Raw genomic sequence first — 24,431 nt, 5'->3', positions numbered from 1 at the left:
CGCAGCGCGCCCGGGCGCGCGCCCTGCTCCCCGCGACTCCGCGCGCCGGGTTTCCGAGGTCGCCAGCACCCCGCGGAAGAGCCCCGCGGGGAGGGGACTTCTGCGAGCTCTGTCCCGGGAGTCCCGAGAGCGCTCCCCCGCTCTGCGCCACCTTCCCGAGGAGTCTGGCCCAGGAAAGTGCATTCGTGCGCTCTGGGACGGCCAGGTTGGCTTTGAACGTCAGGCTGCAGCTTGGGCGTCACTACGGGGGGTCCTCACTGAGCCCAAGCCTTTTCCAGTGCCAGAGACTGGTGGGGTGGAGTTTCTCCTGGTCTTGGTTAAAGTATCCTCAAGTTCTTCCAAGCTGGACTCCCCGACTTGGTAGCTAGGAGTAGCTCCCTCCTGGCAACGGAGATTTGTCAGTCTAGAGCCCTTTTGCCATGGGAGATGCTCTTGGTGTCCTCAGAACGAAAAGGTTTATTAACACTGCAGTTTTCCTGAGCGTGATAAGGTGTGTGAAATTGTAAAGGTCTCTACTTAAGGAGAACCTAGACCTTCACTTTGCCCCCAGAACTCCCCTCCCTTGAAAATAGAACTCCCACCTGAATGTAAATCTCAGGATGGGCGTTTGTTCACTGCATTTATCCCCCAAACAGTGGCTAATAGTAAGTAGTTGGTTAAAGCGTAATTGTTGAGTGAATGAAGGAATGAATGTGCAAACATACACACTTGAGGAAACTGATCGGGTTGGGAACATCTGGGAATTCTTGCTTTCCTGGTAGGGAAGCGACCAAACATTTACTGCGCACTACTCCTTGCCAAGTCTTCTAGGCTTTGGCAGGACAGTGGGGAGAGGGGGAGGGCTAGCACACACAGGCGTCCTTAATGGACACAAAAGTGGGCTTTATAATATCACTTAGTCCAAGCCCTCTACCTTGTATTCCAAGGATGGTTTGTTCCCTCCCATCCATCCCTCCCACCGAGCATATTCAATAAATATTTATTAACTGCATACTGCAGGCGCTTGTTAAATGTTCGTTGATGGTTAGCTTGATTTGCCCAAGGTCACACAGGGCAAGCCTCGGACCCAGCTTCCTTCAACCTACATTTCTCTAGCCGCTCTGGACGGATGGTCCTGGGCACTGGGGTATGAGAAGGACCGGCTCCCAGTGCTCCTAGGTTAAGACCCTCGGATGAAATGGCCCACGAAAAGTGCCCACCATAACCATTCCTTCACCGTGAGCCGGACAGATATGTTCATAGCTAGCTGGGGATACACTTCCTCTCGAGAAAAAGAATTTCTGCAGTTTTCTCCGTCACCTTACAGCCTGACAAAAGGTGGGCCGAGGGCCCTTTAGGGCTCGGAGCCGTGGGAATAGAAGGCTCTAAGTGTCCCATCTCTGGCCTTCGCCTTCATCATCGGACTCCATTACGGCGGAATGTGATGAGCCCAACTTGCTCTCCCTACCGCCTGTCCAGGTGCAGGCAGCTCCGGTAGCCAGGCTCCCTTTTCCTATGTACTTTCCTTTTGAGTTTCTGCTAAAATCTGGAGACGTGGAATCCACCAGCGGGATCTCCGAGCCCCTCCAACTGAGCATGCGCCAATGCCAGGCTGCTTTTGGTCACCGGCTCCTGAGCTCTCCAAGCTGGGGCTGCGGAGCTGGAGGAGGAGGGAGGAGGGAGGAGGGGAAGGGGAGGGGGTGCCTCGAGAGGCGGTGGCTCGCGCGCCTGCGCATCCGGCTCCAGGGACGCTAGGTTTTCTATGGGATTCCCAATCTGCAGCATAGACTTACCCGAGCTTGTTGCGGCGGCGGCTGGGCTTGCGAGGCGCGATCCAAGAGGGATTTAAGCAGCCTAGAGCTCCAGAGGAAAAAAAAAAAAGAGCGCGAGAGAACCACACACAGAGACGGCTTAACCGTTTATCTGAATTATACATATATATAAAGAACTGTTGAGTTTTATCATTTTCATTAAGTGACCGTGCGCAGCGCTATAACTGTAAGTGGAAAATGCAATCTTCGTTGCTTTTCTGCATATGTAGTGCAGCCAATTGTCTGAGAGATGCTTTGGCTATTGTCAATACTTAGCATAGATGCGTCTAAATGCATGGTGGCAATTGCTTTGGTTGATGCTGGCCATCTGAATGTGTTGTTAGTCAATGAGGGGATCTTTTGGGATAATGGGGGTGGGGGAAGGGGGAGTGTTTATATGCGGCGTGTTTGGGGGATTGTCTTAGGCTAGATTTAAGATAGGTGAAACAGAGGTGGTTTTTTAGTATAAGCAGATTTCCTTACACGGATTTAAGTAGCTAACTGACCGATTGTGAAGTTTTCCGGTTGCTGATAAAACTATTGAGCGGTTGCAGTCAAGTACCAACCTGTCATCCGTGGGGTTGGTGCACCATTTTTCTCACCGTGGAAGAGCAGTGAAGGTGTTTGCTAAGTGAAACTGAGTAGACGAGATGCGGTGTGGATATCAGTGTTGGTTTCCAAGCGGGATGTTAGTGTTTAGAACCACGGAGCGAGGCGCAAAAGAAGCACATTTCTTAGTATTTAGAAATGAGTAGATAATTTTTCGGTTTTGATTTTTCGTCATGATGGTGAATGGACAAAAAAGGAAAGATGTTCAACCACATAGTCAGCCGTCTGTTTTGAACAGAGTCTGAGTCTCAGAGCCTCTGAATGGGAACTGTCAGACCCAAACTAGTTACCTGCCTTTGCATCCCGTGTTCACAGTCTGGAATACAGGGCTGAGAAATATAAGCCCAGATGGGTTACATTTGGTAGTGTTTCTTTAAAGGAGAAAAGGTCGTTTTGTATTTTGAGTTAAAATGGGTTGTAACTTGCCCAGAAACTGAAGCAGGGTCTTTGCAAGGTCAAACCCCCTGTGGAAAGCAGGGGCACAGGTGAATGGGGGTGGGGGGTTGGAGGAAATGGTGAGGCTCCGTGCAAGTGCTCAGCGCTGCACGGATCAGTGCCCTGTGAGATGAGAGAGTGGGAATCCATTTTTCTAGAGTTGTGCTGCTGCCCATATTTTGGAGACTAAAATGAAATGGAAATGTTAGTGGCTGTAGAAAACACAAGTGGATACTATCTGTGTGTGACATCCCACTTGAAGACAAGAGGAAGGAAGGAGTTGTATTTCTACATATTAATTTTTAAAAAAATTAAAGGAATTTCATGTTGAGACAAATTAAAAATGAAACTCTTGTGAAAACGTATTTTATCCCCACTATCATTTAAACTGCTTACGTGGGGGGGGCGGGGGGGGGTCCTGCATCATTGAATACTTCACCCATTAAGTGCACTCTCATTAAGCTTCGGTGTTTAATAACTCCAGAAAATGCTGCACTGAAGCAGTTGACAGAATGGCATGAGGCAGGCAGACAAGAGAAGAGCATGGCCAGTGTGAGATGGATTTCCATGGAAAAAGCAGATTCGATTTCTGTAATGATATAAATTTTCCTTCAAATAAGGCAGTTCATTATACAGCCCCTTGGCCCTTTAGTCAGTCCAACTATTTCGAACCCGTCAAAGGAATTTATAATTTACAATGGATAAAATTTGAAATAAAAAATTCGAGAATATTCTCCCCTTGGAAACCCAAAGTGTAAATCACTGTTCCTCCCTTCCTTACTTAGGGCAGAAGGATCAATCTCTTGTCATAATTGAGCCATACTCCCCGTCATCACTGAGAGTTGGAATCTGCTTCATGAATGGTGCAGATGTTGTTACACTGCATTGATAAATGGGTAGTGCAGCGGAATCTGGTACTAAATCTCAGAGATGTTTAGTGTCAGGTACCCTGGCTCATAGGCTGACAGAGTCACATCAGGCAGAGACCTTCAAAAGCATCTAGTCTAAACCCCTTGTTTTACAGATGAGGAAACTGAGGCCCAGAACCACAGAGCTAGGGAAAAGTCAATTAACTTCTAGTCTATGAAATAAACAATTACAGAGTAATGTGGAGTGGAAATGTTCCCTTCTCCCTACACTTATAGCATCCTCAGTGACATTGCTAGTCTTCAAATAAACAATTGTCTGGTCCCCAGCACCTCTTTCAAGAGAGCCCCAAGGATTCCTTTTCACACTATATAATTTCTACTTTCTTGTAAGCTCGCTTTCTATCTCTTTTCTATTGCCCCTCACCTCCAATATACCCACCTTGTTCAATGTTTAACCTGGTCTTCCTGGCCTTCTCTTCATCTCAGTTAATTTCTTTGGAATCCTTGCATTTTTTTTAGAGAACAGGCATATCACTCAAAGCTCCTGTTTGAGGACTGGCCAGGCCCCTCTCTATCTCCTCTGCGCTCTCATCCTTCAGGGACTCCAGCCTTCTGAGACACTGCAGGCACCATCCTCACTCTTCTGCCAGTCTTGCATCTTCCAAAAATGCTGCAGCTGTAGGGCCTGGGACCTAGCAGAGTGAGGCAGCTGCAGTATAAATACACAGTGGGTTCTGCCACCTCTCCTCTTGCTCCTAGAAGGCAGAACCCAAATCCAAGATGCCTAACTGTCCTCAGCCTTCATGGAAATCCTCCAGATGCAGTGACCTGCAGAAAAGGGGAGGGGTGGGAGGCAGGAAGACTGAAGGAAGAATGCTGGAGTGGCTCAGCCTGAAGTGGGCGCTAGAGAGGACAGCAGTGCTGCTTACAAAGCCTTTAGGGTTTGGAAAGCACTTGCATGGCTTCCTTCTCTGTCTTGCTGCACTGGGACTGCAAAGCGGGCAATCATACCTGCCTACCTGGGCCTTCTTCTCTTTCCTTCTTTTTATTTTCTCTTTTCCTCTCACTCGATTTTTCTGTTTCTCCCTCATTTTCTCTCCCGAATGCCCATAGAGTAAAAGCTTCCTTTTAAAGATAATCCAGGCCCTCCTGTTCCTTTTTGAAAAATGTAGTCTCCCACGTCCTCAGAAAGATAACCACAACCACCGGATGTCCCCTTTGGGGAAATGCCAGGAATTTTTACCTGCAAAAAACTGAGACATTAGGGAAGGCTTAAGGAGGACAGTCTGAGTTTCTTTCTCATTTGAAAGATGAGTTAAATACCCTTGGAAGTTTCTGAGGAAGCAAGGGGGTGAGTTTCTCAACACGTGTAAAAACACACAATTTTTAAAATTTTTTATTTATTTATTTTAAGTAATCTCTACCTCCAACATGGGGCTTGAACTCATGACCCTGAGATCAAGAGTCACATGCTCTACCAACTGAGGCAGCCAGGGTCCCCCCCCCACCAATTAACAATTTAATTTAACCCTTTCCTTCATGGTAAACCTTTGCTGAATTGGGTTGAGCTGTGTCTTGGATAGAGTCCGTCCCTAACAAATGTCACCTGGTCTTACTATCCCATTCTGAAAATAGTCGTGGCCAGGCTGTTCTGAACACCAGGTAGCCTATGCAGAGACTTGCAGCTCTAAGTGCCCTGCTTTCATTTGTTATGCTGTGAATCTCATCTGCAATAGGATAACATGATTAGAAATGTTGTATTGTGCAAGCTATAGATTTTCTGTTGGGGTTGCATATAGGTATGGATTCCAAACATTGCTGAGGAGCTCCTTGGGGAGTTTCATAAAATGACAGTATAATGTCAATATCAAACAAGTGTCTTAATTCATGAGAGCAATACCTTTTAATGTCATTCTAAAGGCCTTTTTCTTTATATTGAGTGATATCTATGCTCCTTAGATTAGTAAATATTTAGGAAGATTGGAAGGTTCTTCTTAAAGAATGGGTCACATTCAGTTTAGTCTAAGGTTGAAATTGACAATGTCCATCTCAGTTACATTTAGTAGATATAAATGTATCAATTTTCCAAAAGTATCAAATGGTACACAAATAAGTTAATAAATGATATTTCTACTGTCCCAGTGGTTAATTCACATAATTAATAGAATTAATAAACTGGATGGGATCCATATAATTTACTTAATCCATCCCCCCAATACATAAAAAGTGCAGTATATCAAGAAGCATTTTCATCTCAAAGACATCTACAATATGAAAGCACAGTCCACAAAGGCACAGATTTCAATTATCTTTTTCATATTTCTGTAATATTTGCACAATGTCTTTTATAGTAGATACTCTATAACATATGTCAATTTAATATTTGTTCCAAGAATCAGGTGTATGCACCTTGTTAATTATACCAAGAAATTAAATTATTTTGACTAAAAATATGCACAATTAACACTGCTTTCAATATTTTTATATTACAAAAAGGAAAACCTGGACTAAAGATTATTAAATAATTTATTCTCACTAAAAATATAAAAGCACTATAATAATACCTTTAAGAGTTCATTTTAATCCATGAATATTTTCTGTTTATCTTTCTTTTTCTTAAAGATTTATTTATTTGAGAGAGAGAGAGAGCGCACTCGAGTGAGGGGAGGGGCAGAGGAAGAGGGAGAGAGAGAATCCCAACCAGACTCCCTGCTGAGCGTAGAGCCTGATGATGTGGGGCTCCATCTTGGGGCTCAATCTCAGGACCCATGAGATCACGACCTGAGCTGAAACCACAAGTCAGATGCCCAACTGACTGAGACACCCAGGCCCTCCTCCTTTTATCTCTTAGTAAGTCAAAATATAAATTATTTTTACCTATTTACATGAACTGATATTAACAAGTCAAAGAGGGAATCTAAACCGAGACTATGGTAGCTATGTGTACCACTTGGATCATGGGTCTCTTGAGCTATGGAATTATTTTTTAACATGTTCATACTGTGAAGGGACCACAACAGTGCATTCCTCATTTACAGTTTGTTTCTAAAGATAATTTATGCTCTCTTAAATGAGTCAAAATAGTTTTGAGTTCCTCCCAGACTGGTTCATTGAGAACTTCACAAATGGGGATCCTGGGGGTGCTTCAGAAACTACTTAAAGAATGAAACAGAAATGGAATAGCAAATTACTCAAGAATCCTCATAGAGGTTTGACACTTTAATAATAAGGTGCCTGTGAATACATTAAAGAGATGTTCTATACCCTTACCAGCTAACTTAAAGCATGCAAGTTGGGTAATTCGTCATGATTCTTATGCTTTCTCTGGATTTCTCCACTGCCTTACCTCGCTGTGCTTCTAACACAGATGACCTCCATCGTAACCACCAACTGTTATTTTTTTTAAGACAATGCACTGCATTTATAACCATTTGTTGGATTATTTTCGGGTGAACATTCTATTTCCTTTTGTTCTAAATTACAGTTAAGACTTGGAGCACTCTCATTCACCAAGTGGCCTTCAAGTTCAATATATCTGAGACAATAATTGCTGAACTTTTTATAGAAAGTGGGGCTCTTTTAATTAAAAAAATTTCATTTTTATGAAGTATTACTCATAAAAGGCCAAGTGTTAACATATCAGTTAAATTTACTTACAGTTATTATAGATCTATAGAATGAATTTTATTTTTCTTTATTCTTGCTCATATAGGGACTTTCCTGAAAATGGAAATCTTTCAGGTTAAATATATTTTTTTCTCTCCTTTGTTTGGATTTTGTTTCTTATCTCTTAAGCTCTGAAAGACAATGGACTTTTGAGGAGCTGAATGTAAACAGATTTTTGCAAATCATTAACATGTTAAATGTGCTTTGGAGCCAGGGTGGATTTTTTTCTAACACAAATAGCTAGACCCTAATATTTCTGTTGTTACATATTTTATTGCAACTGGGGTTTTCTTAGAATAGTAGACTGTGGTGCTACAGGAGTTCCTGGTATTTTATATTTTGTGTTGGTTTTATTAATTTGTGATTAGTGTGTTTATTTCTGATTTCTTGAAACCCAATCCTAAATTATGAGTGAAATGTCTCATTGGGGACTCATTAAGGATTATCAATAAAGTTAACATGCTTATTAATATATTTTATTTTAATGTACCAAATAGTGTCTTGCAAGTCTGATTTTCTGTTAACAACTTCTATCTATTTGGGGCAATCCTGTCAGGACCCCTCTCACTCTGGAGAGCTTTTTTTATATCTTCACTTAATAAACTTCTATCACTTCACTCACAAAAAAACAAACAAACAAAAATGACTTGTATTTGTTGGAATCCTTTGGCAATTGGTGTTATGAGTTAATGGAAGACCATCAATTTTGTTTATTCCAGAAGTTCAAGTGTTTCTGAAATTTATACTGAAGGCATTTGATGTTTGTTTTCTTTCTAATATGGGAAATTTTATGAAAAATAAAAAAGAACTTGTGAAATAAGTTTAAATTCTATACAAAATTTTAGCTTTTCTTTTCTTTTTATTTTTTAAAAATTTTTAAATTAACATATAATGTATTATTTGTTTCAGGGTTATAGGTCTGTGATTCTTCAGTCTTACACAATTCACAGCGCTCACCATAGTACATACCCTCCCCAATGTCCATCACCCAGCCACCCCATCCCTCCCACCCCCCTCCACTCAGGTAACCCTCAGCTTGTTTCCTGAGATTAAAAGTTTCTTATGGTTTGTCTCCCTCTCTGGTAACTTTTCTTTCAAATGTTTATAAAGGAATTCTTTCCTCAGAGAGATGAAACCATCCATTTAATCTTTACTCATTTTTAGTTTGTGAATGGGAGAATTCCTCAGCCCTTCCCAAGGTTTTAACTGACTCAAAAGAAAGTAGGATAGGAAATGTAAACCAGAATTTTCAAGCTAGATACACTAGGATAAAAAAAAACGTAGTTCCACAGGTTATTAGTCCAATGACCTTGAATAAGTGGTTCAAACTCTCAGCCTCAGTTTCCATTTAAAATAGTAATTCACAGGATTCTTGAACAGAAAATGACAGACTACATATGTAAAGATCTAATGCTTCATTTGTGAAAATGCAATAAATGATAGTTATTGTCATTTTCATTCCTTTCATCAGAAATCAAGAGTTCTGAAACCACTTTAGTTTCTGAGTTGTAGTAGAACCTACATTCATCATGGAACCTCTAAGGGAGGAATCTAGCTATTAAAAGCAGTGAACATTCAACAGTGCTTAGCCTACCTTGTAAAACAAGTGTCTGTGGAGTAAATGTGCCAAGCACTGTGTTGTCACTGTGGAATTAACATTAAATAAGATACAATCCCAGCCTGCAAGGAATTTATGCCTAGGAAGACAGATAAAAGCAATTCACTAAGTCAAGTGAAACAGAAAGGTGGCCTGGATGCATAGAAAAGAGACTTTATGGAAGAAAAGCTGAGACCTCAAAGTTAACATTTTTCTCATTCTTTCTTTCAGTTCACATCCTTGCCATTAGCCCTTTTCTTTACTGTCATCCCCCTGCCATGTAATACCAGCATATAATTGGTCCCAACGGAATATGGAACTAAGAACACGTTTTTACATTTGTTTCCTTATTGAATACATTTTGAAGCCCTCTCTTATTTTTCAAGGTACACTAGTCTCCCCTTATCTGTGGTTTCACTCTGCACAGTTTCAGTTACCCCCAGTCAACCCAGGTCCAGAAGCTGATGATCCTCTTGATGAGTCGTCAGAAGGTCAACCGTAGCCTAATGCTAAGTCACATGCCTACATCACTCACCCCATTTCATCTCATCATGCAGGCATTTTATCAGCTCCCATCATTACAAGAAGAAGGGTCAGTACAGTACAATATGAAATTTTGAAAGAGAGGGAGACCACATTCACATAACTTTTATGACAATATATTGTTACAACTATTCTATTTTATTATTACTTACTGTTGTTAATCTCTTACTATGCCTAATTGATAAATTAAATTTTATCATAAGTGTGTGTGTATAGGAAAAACCATAATATATATAAGGTTCGGTCCTATATGCAGTTTCAGGCATTCACTGGTGGTCTTGGAATGTATCTTTTGGGGACATGGAGGGTGCTACTGTAGCTGAATAATGTGGTCCTTGTCTCCCATCCAAGCCTCCAGCGAATCACAGGACTCGAACAAAAACATTTCAAGAGCTCTGCCTTTTGATTTAAATATCATGCTATCATACTTCTATCCTTTATTACCTTCCAAAAAAAGAATTTCTAATACTCTCCCCTCACCTCCCTTATAATTCCAACTAATTTCATGACATCTTTCAATGTGAATCTGTGGGAGGACTTTTACGTGATCTGTTCTTTCATTCTTTCCTCCCAGGGCTTTTGTGATAAGGAAAGTATATCTCCCAACCCTTCTTAACTACTGAGCTGAAAACTTGGTTCCAGCCTCTCTGCACGCACACACGCATGCACACACACACACACACAAATCCAAAATGGTCTTATTGTCTTTAGTTCTTCGAAAAGCCATTTTTCTTCTCCTCAGCTTTTTCTCTCTTCTCCCCATATTTCCTGCTTCATTTGCTAGGGAATTTCAAGTATATTTCTAATCTGTGGTTAAAAAGGAGCATCCTTTTCTCCCTTTGAAATCTGTAAAAGTTGCTCATACATTCTGAGGCTCTTTTATATAGTAAGTCTTGGATGATTCATAGAACTGGGTAAGACTTTTGGTCTTAATTAATCTGGGGGGCTCATTTTCTCACTTGTGAAATGGGAGTAATATATTTGCTTTATAGGGATGTTGAAGACCATGTATATGTGTATATACAGATATGCATACACACGCAGACACACACACACACACACACACACACACACTACCTAAAAGAGATTAGTGCAGAGTAAATAATTCTCATCCCACTCTGGACCTCTACCTTTCCTCCTGCCATTCTCCTCAGTCTGCATTTCATCATTTCTCCCAGTCTCCTGTTCTATGTTCTGCTCTTTCTAAGCGTATTTGTTCTAATAAGTTGGTAGTTAAATAGTAGCTAATACCCGCATATCCCAGGGAGCATGGTGAGTATGGTCCTAGAAAAAGTATCCTAACTGAGTCAGCATCTTAGCTTAGACCTGTGTTCTGCATCTGTTTGGGGAACCTCTTCCATTTATTTCAGACATGCCTCCTGTTAATGTTCACAAAGCTTCCAATGACTAATGTTCAGTTGATGAACAATCCTGCCCACGCCAGTGATTTATGGCATGCTTCATAAATAACGTCAGAGGACATGTGTCAGTGTTTAATTGTCTCCTGCCCTTAATCTTCTCTTTCCTTCACCTTTTCCTCTGAGGTGCCTACAGCGCCTGAGACACATTCCCATGACACCCTTACTTCACTTCTTTGGTCAGGTCTAATATTATCACTTAGTCCATCTGTTGTCCGTCAAATAAATGTCCATCAAATAACACCCAATAAATGGCAGAAGGGGAAGCCTTAGTGGTACACACAATAAATGTTGCAGAATATGTTTGAATCAGGATAAGCCTATCATTTGTTGAGTGTTTGTAGAAGTGCACACTAATGCACATTGGCTAAGAGCAGAGAATGGCTCTCAAAGTGGGGGTGAGAGAGTAATGCACATATATACAGATACATATATACATACATATACGATATGTATACAATAAGTTCAATGTACTGTCTTAGATCGTTTCACATTTTTAAGCAAAATATTTAAGAGCAAATAGCTTTATAACAAATCAGTACTTAGGAAACTGTATTAAAAGAAAGGCCTATTGAAAGTTTGCTCCTTCTCAGCGAGGTGGCGGAGTTGGAAGGAAAGGTAGTTTAAATTTCGTAGTAAGGAAGCTTTGTTTCTTTAAAGAAATATTTCCAAGACACTGATAGTTATTGACCCTCAAAGAGTTTTGTGGAAACTTTTTTTGAGGGAGATAACATCCCACTTTTAGATATTCCTAGTGCTCATGCATATTGATACAAGTCTGAATGTTCCTCTGGTAGAGACCCCAGTAGCTATTTAGCTTTGCCTGACCTTGTTTCCAATGTTTGCTCAGGAACTTACATTAAATTATGCTTGTTACTATCTCAGTGTCTTCCAAAGAATCCAGTTGGAAAAGCTGCTTTAGAAGGACGCAAGTGGAACTACATAATGGAAAGCCCATAAAACTAGGAGGTGTTGACATGTCAGGCATGACAAATGTGCTGTGGTCATCATTCATGTGAAGTCCTGGAAAAATTACTTAAACTTTTCTAAGTTTTCATTTATTCATGTGAAAATAAATATGGGTCTCAGTTTCTTAGGGTATAAAAGACCAGTTCTGAATAACATAGTCTACACCTTATGATGTTCAGCTACTTTACAGCTCCTCACAGTTAATCCAGCAAGGAAGGGAAAAGAGGAGGAGATGCTTTCTGAGGTGTGCAGTGTTTGAAAACATGCGTGGCATATACCCTCTCTCTGTGCGAGGGGCTCTGCCGGGTTCTTTGTTTTACTTTTGTATTATCTCATTCAATTTCACAGCAATCCAATGAGATAGCTCTACTTTAGACCAAGAAATTGATACAGGGATTGGGGAATTTGCCTAAAGTCATGAGGTTTATCAGTGATAGCTCTAAGATCCCAAACAGATCTGTGCTCTTTCTACCTACTTCACCTGTTGCTTTGATATTCACTATGTTGCTTTTATATGAGGCACTATCTCTCTATTTCATCTATTCATTCATTCCTTCAATAAATACCTATTGCATATCTGTCATTTGCCTAGTACAAGATATACAGGGTGAACTAAAATAGCCATAATCCCTGCCCTCATAGAGCTCAGAGTGTAGCTAGAGAAACATATATTAAACAAATAATCACAAAATAGCATAAAATTTCAAATAAGATGGGGTACAATGGAAAAAAAATACATGACACTATAAGAAAATGTGACAGGAAGACCTATTTTGAGCTGTTTGAAGTAATAGATTCCAGGGAAATCCAGTGAGATCTAGATTTCCAACTCAGCCTCCTGGGGTTGTTACTAAGATGTGTTTATAGTTGCTGGGCCTTGAGAAGGAGATGGCTACTGCATTTCTCTTTGAGACCAGGACAGTGGGCCTTGCTCCCAGGTTTTAGCTTCTCCCACTTTATCCGTGACTCACAAGGTCCCCAGTAATGAGGACAACAACAGTGCTTTTGAGGGCAGTACGTCTCCCCGAGAACCATGCTGGGATGCATAGTTCACTAGGACAGTTTCCAGACAGAGAAATCTGTAAGCACCTGTGTGTCAGGTGCTCTTCCCAAACCCTTGGCTGCTTTCATGCGGTATACACATGTGGGTCTTTGAACATGCTTAAATGCTTCTACAATTCCATTAAGTTAAATGTGGTTTTCATTTATTCAACAAGTGTTTATTGAACACTTACTATGTACCTTGAGGATACAAGACATTGTTTGCGCCCTCTTGGCGCTCACATTTCAGCAGTGGAGACCAATAATTGATAGTCTGATAAGAACAATCGTGAGAGGAACATAGAGAACTGTGGTAGCACTTCTGGGGCACACAGAACCCAAACCTCTGTCTGGTGAGGGTTGGAGATGGCTAATTTCAGGGATGGCAAGAATAGGAATTAGCTAGACAACGAGCAAAGGGGAGCAGGGATGCCATTATGGACAGGGAGCAGGAAACAAGGTATATGGTACTGGCAGGAAAACACTTTCAAATTCATGTGTCTGACATGATGTTTTAAAAGGTTATAGAATCTTGATCAAGTGAGATTAGTATGATGTTATGAAAAGAAATATGGATTTTGTAATCAGGCTGTGTCACAAATTATTCTGAGTTATATGAATCACTTTATGACATTTAGATAATGATACCTAGGTGACAGTATTATCCTAGTGATTAAATTATAAATATTGCTACATAGTTATCATTTGATGGATTTTAGAGGTTAGTAGTAATGGTGTTTTTAATAAGATCCATAATACTACATATGGTTAAGTTATATTGACTTAATTACATGCATGTATTCATCTGATGCTCACAACTCATGCTAAGAATTTTTTTAAAAGATTTTATTTATTTGAGGGGCGCCTGGGTGGCTCAGTCATTAAGCGTCTGCCTTCAGCTCAGGTCATGATCCCAGGGTCCTGGGATCCAGCCCCGCATCAGGCTCCCTGCTCAGCGAGGAGCCTGCTTCTCCCTCTCCCACTCCCCCTGCTTGTGTTCCCTCTCTCGCTGTGTCTCTCTCTGTCAAATAAATAAATAAAATCTTTAAAAAAAAAGATCTAAAAAGATTTTACTTATTTGAGAGAGAGAGCCCAAGCGGGGGTGGGGAGGGAAGCAGAGGGAGAGCGGAGGGAGAGGGAGAAGCAGACTCCCTGCTGAGTAGGGAGCCGGACGTGGGGCTCCGTCCCAGGACCCTGAGGTCATGACCTGAGCTGAAGTCAGACACTTAACCAACCACTCAGGCGCCCCTTTGCTAAGAATTTTTATTGTCCCCATTATAGAAATGAGGAAATGAAGACTTAGAAACAGCAAGTGACAAGCCCAGAGTCGCATAACCAATAAGTGGCAACAGCAGAATTTGAGCAGCAGAATTTGAGCTCTTTTCCTAATTGCGCCCCACTGTCTCCTTGCAGTACTCAATACATAGCTATTATTATTATCATTATTATTTTGATAATTATTTTAAATTCAAAGCTCTTGAGACCATAATCAGAATTCTTTTTTTTTTTTAAGATTTTATTTATTTGAGGGGCGCCTGGGTGGCTCAGATGGTTAAGCATCTGCCTTTGGCTCAGGTCATGATCTCAGGGTCCTGGGATGGAGCCACGCATCGGGCTCCCTGCTCAGCGGGGATCCTGCTTCTCCCCCTCCCTCTGCTTCTCCTCCTGCTCATGTTCTCTCTCTCTCTGTATCTCTGTGTCTCAAATGAATAAATAATAAAATCTTTAAAAAAATATTTTATTTATTTGTGAGAGAGAGCATGAGCAGGAGGAGGGGCAGAGGGAGAAAGAGACTCCTTGCTGAGTGGGGAGTCCAATGATGCCAGGCTCTATCCTGGGTCTCTGGGATCATGACCTGAACTGAAGGCAGACACTTAACTGACTGAGCCACCAGGCACCCCCATAATCAGAATTCTGATATCAAACATCTGTTATGCTTTTTTTCTTTTCTTTTTTGTTTTTGAGCCAGAACCAGATCATCTTCAAGATATTGAATTTATACTTCTGTTGTTCTACCTTATAATTTACTTTAGAGTTAGAATTAGATCCAGCTTAAAATGATAGAAAATCCCAAATAATGATGGCTTAAATAAGAGAACTTATTTCTCACTCTTTTAAATAAATCCAGAGGAAGGCAGTCCAGGGCTGTTAAGGGGCTTCACAAAATTCTTAGGGACCTAGATTCCTTCTACCTTTTACCTCTGCCCTTCTTAGCATGTGTCTTCCACCTCATGGTCCAACATGGTTGCAGCCTCCATCAGTTAGAAGGAGGAAGGTGAGATGAAGAACACACCCCTTCCCTTTCAAGGACACTTCCCTCAGTCATACCCAAAATTGGCATACATGCCATTGACCAGAATTTAGTCACATTTAGCAAAACTCCTGCTAAAAATTAGGGGTTTTATTACTAAGGAAAAAGAAAGAAATGAATCTTGGAGCACAGTGGAAACTAGCTGTAACAAAATTTTAAAGTTATGATAAATATTTTAATTTAGATTGTTAAATTGTTCTTTAAATTGTAATATAAGAAATCAGCAAAAATAATAGTGTTTTAAGTTCATGTCTAAGGTTCTAATCACCAAGACTTTTACAAAGAACATTCTCCCAGGGACCAAAATATCTTTATATTCTTGCCTGGGCCTTGCTTCTAACTTTTCATCTTGATCAAATCACTTTCTCTTGGTGGGCATTTGTTTCCTTATAGGTGAGAATGAGTAGGATTAGGCTAGAATGTCTCTAACATCCTTCCAGCTCTATCTACCAGTACTGAATCTCATAGGGAAATCTCATGCATTTTCAGACTTTTAAAGTCCTGTAAGTGTTGTATAGCAAAAATCTAGCAATGAGTCAGTTTCTCAGGAATAGATACAGATTTGTATATATTTATACCTTGCCTTGTTTCAGAAAAGATTAAATACTTCTATTGTTCTTTATTTGTGCAAAAGCAATATGATAAGAAAATGAAATAAGCTGAATAAATATTGGAAAAGAGATTAATTTATTATTTTTTGATGACTATATATAGAGAAAATTGGAAGACTCAAGTAAAAATAAAAAATAATAAATGTTTAAAAAGGAGTTGGGATGTGAGATAAATTACAAAAACAGTCTTTTCTTTTAGTCTATCAAAAAAAATTCAGAAATGAAAAGTGGAGGGCACCTGGGTGGCTCAGTCATTAAGCGTCTGCCTTCGGCTCAGGTCATGATCCCAGGGTCCTGGGATCGAGCCCCACATCGGGCTCCCTGCTCAGCGGGAAGCCTGCTTCTCCCTCTCCCACTCCCCCTGCTTGTGTTCCCTCTCTTGCTGTCTTGCTCTCTCTGTCAAATAAATAAAATCTTTAAAAAAAAAAAGAAATGAAAAGTGGAAAAATATTCTATATACAATAGCAACCAAGATGATAAAATATTTAAGATTAAAAGTTGGAAGAAAGACAAAGTGCCTTGTGGAGCATAACTAAAAAATCTTCCTAAAGGACAGAAAATATGATAACAACAAATGAAAAGACAATATGAACACATCATATGTATGTAATATATAATGATTATAATGCCACAGGATTTTTTTATTGTAGGCATAATTTTAATTATTTAACCTGGCTTTAAAGTTTATCTGGAACACTGCATTCTCAAAATTGAATAGTCATGGAAAGTATTAAAAAGAATAGTCAGAGTAAGCTTGCATTACCAGATGTTAGAACATACAAACACTGTAATCAAATTAATATGACATAGGCATAGGAGTAGCAAATAGATCAGTGGAACAAAATAGAAATTCTGCAAAGATATCTCATTTTTTATGAGATTTCATGAATTACCAACAAATGTGCCATTTTAAGTTAGTGGGAAGAGTGCACTTTATTTTATAATGGCACTGGCATAACTTAGAAATAACAAATTTAGATCCCTATCTCACACTATATAAAATGTATTCCAAATATACTAAAGACCTCAATTTTTTTAAAGACTTAGAAGAAAATCCAGGTGATGCATTTGTAACCTAGATACAGTGGGAAATAAGCAATCAAGAAACTATAAAAGAGTAGGCATATTTAATTACATAAAAGATGTCATTATGTTAAAAGATGTCACTTACATGGAAACGTGCAGTATATATTAGTAAACTTTAGAAGACAAATTTCTGAATACTCTGGACAATAATGCCTGGTTCATAGCCGAGATTCAGATTTAAACATGCCAGTAGAATGGGATAAGGGTCACTACAAGAAGGATAGATTATGTACTAAGAAAGTTTGGACGTGAAAGAGCAAATTTGCTTTCAATATTCTGAGGTTTTCTCTATAGGGCTCAAAAGTTTCTTCTGTAAGAATACGACAGTTAAAATCCAGCTCAACAAACATTAACTGATAAATCCAGTTTAACAGACTTTGAGCGCTTATTATATGCCAAGCCCTGTACTGGAAAAATTTAGAAGCAAAAAGACACTCTCATGGAGCTTATGGTATGGAAAGGCAGGGCAAACAGGTGATTAAAAACTGATCAGCCTGAAAAAAAAAGGAAGATTATGCTCCCGTGGGCATGCATAACAAAGAGACTTAGTCCAAGGAATCCAAGACAGAGTCAAAGTGAGATTTATGTTGGGATCCTATGTAGGGATGGAAGTTAGCCAGGTGAAGAGAGGCACAGAGAAAGAGTGCTCCACCCATGGGTAATAGCATGTGCAAAGAGCTGGATTTGATAGTGAACCCGGTGAGAAACTGAAGAGTGGCAATCGATGAGGCTGCAGAATTAGTAACAAGCAGCCAGATTCCAGGTTGTCATGAATCTTACAAGGAATGTTAAGGATTTTTTTTTTCCTGCATCATAAGAGCAATGAGACACTATTGAAGATTTTTAAAAGGAAGTGACTTGGATCAGATTTGAATTGTCAAATGATCTTCCTGGAGAATGAATTAGGAAGACCAGTTTGGGAGCAGTTGTAGTATCCAGGTAAGGGGTGACAGGTGATATTGGCTTGGTCCGAAGTGATGCAGCATGGATTCAGAGACCTAACAAATCTGGGAGATATTTAGCAGGTAGTTCATACAGGAGCATGACTATATTTGTGAAGACAGGGAGAGAACTGTGTTCGTGAGCAACTGGGTTGATAACTGTACAATCTTTCAGATAGAAAACCTATGCCAATCTATCTATTCTTTTTTAAATGTGACGCTTAAGAATGTAGTCTGGAAGTTAATCAAGAAAATGACACTCCTTTTACATTGTTCTAAATAGGTACACTCATCAGAATAAAACATATGACTCCCACCAAACACTCTCACCCAGTCGTCAGGGTCTGCAATACTCTCAGCCTGTGGAATTACTATTGGAGTCTCTTGCATTTCAGTTCAAACCTATTGAGGTTTCCTCCAGTCTACAGTTTGTATTAGGTGTTCTCGATCTTTTCCACCACTACTTTATACTTCTGGGACTTCTCTGCAATGCCAACAATTTTTTCAAGCTCCCAGGGTTAGTAATTATAATTTCATTATTAGTTGCTTTGAAAGAACACATTGCAACAAATAGCTACTATGAATTCAACAACGTTTAAAATTCACATTTAAAGTTTACTTTATTAATAGCAATAGCATTGACACACATTTGAAAAATAATGCAATGATATGTGAAAGATACACTATTCGGTTTCCAAGGCTGGTACACATTCACAGATCCTTTTAAATAATTAAATGAATTCTCCCACCTCCAGACTTCACTCTTGAAATCTGCAGACCAAATTTTATCTTTCAGATGACCATAAATGTTTTTTATTTCAAATAAGAAACAAAGCTAATGTTAACATGGTCTCTTTAAGAAGTGCACATTCTTTAGAAATCAAAGAATAAATTTTTGCTCCCCAGTGATGGCATTTAGACCGGACATTGGGATTCTGTAAACAGGTGTTCTGTCTGTTCTGGCCTAAGTTGGGCCCTAAGTTTAGAATCTAGAGTCTGTCCCCAGTGAGGGCATACATTGCATTAAGGCAGTTTTATCTTCCTCTGAATAGTATTACACAAAGAAGACTTATTTTAAGGATAAACATCAGAACAAGACCTACAGAGCCATCAGGGACCAGCATAAATCTAGGGATTTGCCACTGCTTCCTTTCCTTGATCTATAGGATCCAAGATGTTCCTCTCTCTATACATAGCATCTCAGCTTCTCTCTCTGCAGTTTAGCTCTTCACTCACTATTGATGAAGGATCTGATACCATCTCTCTTCCATTCCAAATCTGTGAAAGAGGAAGTCTGATTACTTTTATCTCTATTTGCAAGCCCTTCCCACCATCCAGCTTCATCTGCTGGCCTGGGCTGTGGCTCTCTTGGGTCAGTGACCCAGCTTTGATTGGATTTTTAGGCCATCTCTACCTAAAAACAGCTTAAATATGCTTTCCTGAATGTGAAGTATGGATAGGGCCACTGCAGCTAAAAGAAGAGATGAGACATATTAATAACTGATGCATCCAGTATGTAGGGCAAGGAATAACCAGGAAGATGGGATGAAAGGAGAAGGGAAGTTATTTCATGACAAAAATAATTCAGGTACCTCACATACATGTCTTACATAATACATTATCTTCAGAGCAGAACTGGAGACTATTAATTTAGAGAGACATAAAAATCATCCTCCTAATATTCAAAGTTAATTATTGTAATTATTTGGCATATTTCTTTCTGGCCCCTTTTTTTTATGGCTATATTTTTACATAGTTGTGATATTAATATAGATAAAATTTACCCTCTTCTAAGTATTCCTTTTTCAAATCAATTCCTTTAATTGCATCAAGTGTTTTTCCAGAATCATGCTCTTCTGTTTTACCTAGTCTTCTTCCTTGCTTCAGAAAGTATTTCATTTAGGTCTAGAAAATGTATCTAATACAGTCAAATTTTAAAAAATGAATCTGGAAAGAGAGGTTTTAAAAAAGGAAAACGAGGATTTTCTTCTGATTTGTTCTATTGCACACTTGTGGTTGTTAAACAGAATTTTTCTTCAGTGGTTTGGCAGCCTCCTCTGTATCTTCTTTGAGTCTCTCTGACCTAAAATACACTTTCAGAGCCTATAAGCTGAAAGAAACTTTATAGTTGGCCAAAGATGTTTTTCCGTTTTGGCAAAGAAATGCATATTTATTATCAAGTGGACTTTATTACGCCACCTCATGAGGTTGTTCAGAGAGGCCTTTAAGAAATTATTCCAATACTCATGCTTAGGCTTCTGGAGAAACAGTAACAGCAACTACAAGCCATTACATACTCATTTTATGTGTTTTAGTACAATGGCAAGAAACCAGGTGACTCAAAGAGTCACTCTCATGCCAACTTGGAGTCTCTCAGAACCTCTCAAGATGCTTTGCAAATGTTGTTAAACAACAGTGTCTGAATGTGCCTATTCTGGATGAAAATTTAAATTGTATTAAGTCCTTTTTTAAAACACTGAATGCCCATGTGGTGTAGGCATAGATGAGCAAGACGGGGTCCCCCTCTTCAAAGTGTTCCGAGAGTCTAGTGGAACCAGGCAAATAAACAAGTAATTGCAACGCACAAAAATGACTTTGTTGTAGCTAAAGCAGGAGGTGCTGTGTTGGATGTATGCATCCCTGTATTTATTGCAGCGTTGATCAGAGAAGTAGTTTTTTCTAAGCTGAAAATGGGCTGCTTTAGGATAGTAAAATTCTTAGAGAATGGCAAAGTTTTCTCTTCAGCGTTCTGCTACATTTCCTTTGAAATGAACGTGACAACTCTTTCTGATAAGAACTGGAGGAAAATAACATTATCAAAATTATAAATGGCACCCAAGCCATTTGATTCACTAATCTTCAGTGATATAAAGTACTTCAGAAAAAGCCAGAATTAGAGAGAAATATGAATTCCAAATGCTTTAAAAGAATACATATTAATTTTCTATTGTGATAAATTCAAACATAAAGTTCAGATAATAACATATTAAGTATGCACTATCCTACCACCTAGAATTCACAAATATTAACATGTTCTCATATTTTGAAATTTTTTTCATTTCCCTTCTCAGTTCCACTCACCTCTCTTTCTCTTCAGAAACATTCTATTGAACTTAGCATGCATTTTCTTCACGAACATGTTTATTCTTTTTACTAAATACATATGTCTCTATAGTATCATTTGATACTCTTTGGCTCTTTGATATTTAAGCAGATGACATCATACTGAATGTGTCATTCTCTTGACTTGTCCTCTCAAAAAAAACTTTAGATCACAATTTTATTCATATATCATTTATTCATTTTAACTATTATACAGTACCTCATCACATGACTCTACCTCACATTACTGATCCCTTCCCTATATGATGATCATTTAGGCTGCTGTGACTTTTTTTTAGTGTTTGTTATTACAAACTTGCAGTGTACATCTTTTTCACATATCCCTTTGGATATTTGTGTGTTTCTCTAGGGTATAGTGTTGAAATAGAATTGCTAGATCATGTTCCATATACGCCTTCTGCTGTATTAGATACTGCCAAATTGTTCTCCAAAGAAGATGTACCAGTTAATATTCCCACCAGTAATATATTAGAAAGAGTTCATATTTCTCTACATCTTTGCAAACACTTGGTATCAGCAGATTTTTAAGAAACATTTTTATCAAATTGATTGGAAAAAATTGTCCCTTGTTATTTTACATTTCTTTACTCTTTATTGACCATGTAGGCTTTCTTCTCTGTAAATTATCCATTTATGCTCTATCTATTGTTAATAGGATTGCTTGCATTTTTCTCATGTATTATTTGGAATATTTATATATTCTGAATACAAATCCTTTGTTACATACACTGCAGATATCTTCTCCTTGCCTTTTACTTATTCAACTTTATTCATGGTTAATTTTGTCTTAAAAATAGTTTTTAATTTTTAGGTAGTCACATTTATCAATTTTTTACCATAATTTGTGCATATTGTGTTATTTGGGTTTTAATCCATCTGAATACATTTTTGTGATCAGTGTGAAATTGGCATCAAATTTCATTTTTGCCCAAATCTTTGAGCACATAACTGACAATTTTCCTTAAGTTAAATTCCTGGGATGAGGAGTATTAACAATTCAAGGGTCTTGATACCTATTACCAAAGATGCTATTTTTTTCTTTGCTAATCATTAACAACTAATACACTAGAAACTTGAGGTATTGAGTATAAAGTTAAACTACCTTTAAATTTTCTTTTCTTTTTGCTTCCTTACTCATAGTCAAAGATAAGGTTATATCAATGGGGTGATATTTAGGTGGACCTTTGAGAGAATGCCCATAAATATTCTTTCTTTTGGGAATGTTTGAGGAGGGGTCTTTTCTCAGTCTCAGATACCTGGCACAATGAAAGGATACACCTCAAAATCTTGGCAGATCTCTAAAGTGAGTACCCCTCTTCCATATAATTTTTCTCATGAAATACAATGAAGTGATTGCCCTCCTCACTTTCTCTTCACTCCCCTTACCAGCAGAGCAGACGTGTTTTTTAAGAGACACTTTCCACAAAGAAACACAGCTTTTTAATTTTTGCTTTGTTTTTTTAATCATGTAAGAGAGATCCTATGTGCATGTGGAAGAATGAATATTAACAAAACCATACTGAGATGTAGATACTTGGGAGAATCACAGCCGAGCTGAGTGATTTATTCCTACACACCAGCCCTACACCAAGGATGTCTCAAGTACATGTTCCAGAAAACTTATAAATTGCTTCATTTAATGGGTCCATAATAGAATACTCAAACTTTGAAATGTTAAATCTGTTAGCACCAATAGTTTACTATATTTGGCATCAGGGTTTTTTAAATGAGTCAATCTGTGGATTATTATAAAACTTCTTCTGAATGCCAATGGAATGTACCGATCAATACCACCTGGTAATGTAAGTCATAAAAATAGATATTATTTGCTGAGCATCTACTATAACAGGCACTGTGTTAGGTTTTTAACTTACATTAACTCTCATTTTATGAAAGCCTTTAAGTACTGCGGTATTATCACAATTTTACAGAAGAGGAAGCTGAGTCTCAGAAATGTCAGTTAATTGCCCAAAATGGTAAGGCTAATATACTCTAAAGAAACCAGTGACCTTTCCATTGTTCAATCTTGCTTTTTGAAACCCTCCAAAAGCACTCTAGAATAGCAGAGAAAAAAATTATGTATAACTTAAAAATATCCAGAATACCAAGAGCCAATGGTTTAGCTATGGATTGTGTCAGGTAACTCCCCTGGTTTGTAACTCACACTTTGCTCTAGGTCCTAGGATACTACCTGGGTCAAACCTAACACAATAATATTTTTTACACACTGTAGCCTCTAATCTGACTTAAGGCTGTTTATTTCAGTTTTTCCCCGAAGATGGCAATAATGAAGAACTTAACTGCATTGCATACCCCTACTGAGCTCATGAGTAGGGAGATAAGGTAACTTAAAGGTGATCTTTCCTTCAAGTAATTTGGCATACAACCTCTTTGCACTGATATATGAAAGAATACATTCATATGGTAACTATCAATCACTGTCACTATCAAAAAAGGAAGCTTATGTTTAAACATTATAGCAAGTTAAGATATTCATTTTATGACTCTTAAATACCTACTCAGTATCAGGGATGAGTCTAGAGAGAAACAGTGGTACATAAAACAGGCCAGGTTCCTGCCATCTTGGAGCTAACATTCTATAGTGAAAGAGGACCATCAATAGATAATCGCAAATTAATAATTACATTAGCTAAGTTCAGATAGTCTTAAGGGCTACAAAGAATATAAAACAAGATAATGAGATAGTCATTGGAGGAGAAGCTAGTTTTAATAGTTTAAATAGAAAGATCCAAAAAGTGACATTTGACCAGTGACTTGGTGAGAAGTCAGCCATGAAAGATCTTAGAAGAAGAGAATCCTAAGGAGAGAGAAAAACTAATGCAAAGGCCCTAATGTAAGAATAAATCTGGTGTGTTAGAGAGAAAGCCACACAGTCTGTAAAGCTGTAGCTTAGGAAATAAGGGAGAGTGATAGGAGATAAAGTTGGAGAGGCAGGGGATGATACAACCCCATTTGCTTAAGATAGTCCTGAATAACACCGGTTGTCCTGGTAGAAGTAATAGCACCTTCCTTCACTCTCAGAGTGTGCTCTTTGGACAATACATTATAGGATCTCCCTCTTGAAAGTTAAGTAGGGGCCAAATTATTTAGTTATAGACGGATATGAGCAAAAAACTTTAGAGACTAGCTAGTAAATCAAGTCCTTCTTGTTCCATTGGCCCTTCCTATTTTAATCTGAGTTGGAGTCAAAGCATTTTATTTTGCTTTAGTGTGATATATGCAGCAGGATAAGTGAGATATACAGATAAGAGCTGGTTGCCCACAGAGAACACATGTGGAGAGGTTTTTAGATTTAGATCTGAAAGAGGCCCTTAGTCTTACCTAGTGACTAGAGCCCAAGATACTGGTGTCAAACCAAAGAATTAACACTAAGAGGAAGAGAATGGAAAAAAAAAAAAAAA

General features: G+C 38.8%; 1 protein-coding gene across 2 annotated transcripts in view; it reads left to right on the top strand.

The window, feature by feature from the left end:
- The first annotated feature begins 1,708 nt into the window (after positions 1–1,708).
- Positions 1,709–24,431, top strand: part of VSNL1 (visinin like 1) — a 100,170-nt gene continuing 77,447 nt past the window's right edge. The window contains exons 1-2 of one of the 2 annotated variants that reach the window (XM_081797165.1): positions 1,709–1,977; positions 6,326–6,553. The gene's annotated coding sequence lies outside the window, so the exon portion shown is untranslated. The remainder of the gene's footprint in view (positions 1,978–6,325; positions 6,554–24,431) is intronic. The other variant, XM_006732980.3, reaches the window with a different exon arrangement.

Source organism: Leptonychotes weddellii, chromosome 10, assembly GCF_054177405.1.
Source record: "Leptonychotes weddellii isolate Sample4059 chromosome 10, ASM5417740v2, whole genome shotgun sequence".
NCBI classification, from domain to species: Eukaryota; Metazoa; Chordata; class Mammalia; order Carnivora; family Phocidae; genus Leptonychotes; species Leptonychotes weddellii.
The sequence above is the reverse complement of the archived record's forward strand: the minus strand, read 5'-3'. Positions and strand labels throughout refer to the sequence as shown.